Consider the following 1,407-nt stretch of genomic DNA (forward strand, 5'->3'; position numbering starts at 1 on the left):
TCATGCTAAAAAACAGAGCAGATATGAGTCAGACACACAGTAAGCCCCCCCGACAGATGTACTGGAGTCCTCACACAAAGCCCACCTGCCATGGTGCATTTTGTACTCTGATGATGGATACTGCTGCAGTATATGTCTACTGTTCAGAAGCACGCATTGTATACATTTTTTTCTTGTTGTTAAAAAAAGTTGGATGCATTCTGTATCCAAGATATCAGGTTAAATGACCACTTTTATGAAAGTAACAGTCACCCATACGAAAGTTATTCAAGTAAAAGTCTAAAAGCAAATTTACTATATTCACATGCCTGTGTACACTGTATGCTATGGGTCAGCTGATCCTCAGCCTGGTCTGTTATCAGATCTGATATTCAGCTGTTTCCTGATCATCAGAATCAGGGATCTTCCTTAATATTTCTGCCAATAAAAATAAATCCACTCAAAAATGTTCTACTCTGCACCATGCAATCTGTAACATTGCATCACTGCATGGAAGAAATCATAGTAACCCAGTGAAACTGCTGTATAATCTCTTCTGTGGTTCTTTCGGTTGGGAACAACCGATACAGTCACGAAGAAATCTTCTTCCTCATGCTGATGACATGCTTGTTATTGTTGTACATGAAAACCCTTGAAAAGTCCCCAGACTGGTTGTACAGGTTAAACTTCCATTATATTTAAGATGCTATTGAATGCCAAAGTAATTCTCCCTTCACTGTCTTATGAGTCTTTCCCCAGTTTGCTGATATAAATACAAAGTGGAATATTGTCTGACTCATTAGATTTTACACAAACTCTTTTGATTATTTTGTTGGAAAGAAAGTGTTGCTTCTTTTTATATTCATTAGACCACATTCATATATACATTGCTGTCCAAAATATATGGCAGTCTGTTCCATTCTATCATAAGTTCTTTTTCTGTGTAGTAGTTCAGGGATGGACCCGAATGCAGATTTAGACAGGTGGCAGGATAAGGGGGAAACAAAAAGCGAGCTTTATTAAACAAAAGCCAAAATCCACAAAAACCAGGAACACAAAGGAAACTGAGTCTAAGGACCAAAAAGAAACAAAGTAGCAAAAACACAGAAAACAAAGTGCCAACAAAAAAGGGAAAGTACAAATCAAACACAGGGATAAGAAATCAAAACCCAAAAAACACATACCACTTGGAAAAAAAACCAAGAGGACATAAGACACCACAGAGACATCAGACAGCAGTTATGACCAGACAAAGAGACGAGGGCAAGCAGAAACTAAATACACAGACACTAATGACGAGACGAGGAACAGGTGAGATAATGAGCAGACACCAAGGAAACTCCACTGACAGACAGGGGAGACAGACAAGACAGGAGGAATGGGAAAATACAGGGGAGAGAACATAATGAAAAGAGCACAGAGGGAAAC

The 1,407-nt window shown here is 38.7% G+C and overlaps 1 protein-coding gene across 1 annotated transcript in view; it reads left to right on the top strand.

Moving 5' to 3' along the window:
* The first annotated feature begins 1,183 nt into the window (after positions 1–1,183).
* The window catches only part of ccl35.1 (chemokine (C-C motif) ligand 35, duplicate 1), a 3,252-nt gene continuing 3,028 nt past the window's right edge, over positions 1,184–1,407 (top strand). The window contains exon 1 of the mRNA XM_037106731.1: positions 1,184–1,290. The gene's annotated coding sequence lies outside the window, so the exon portion shown is untranslated. The remainder of the gene's footprint in view (positions 1,291–1,407) is intronic.

Source organism: Acanthopagrus latus, chromosome 8 (assembly GCF_904848185.1).
Source record: "Acanthopagrus latus isolate v.2019 chromosome 8, fAcaLat1.1, whole genome shotgun sequence".
Lineage (NCBI taxonomy): Eukaryota > Metazoa > Chordata > Actinopteri > Spariformes > Sparidae > Acanthopagrus > Acanthopagrus latus.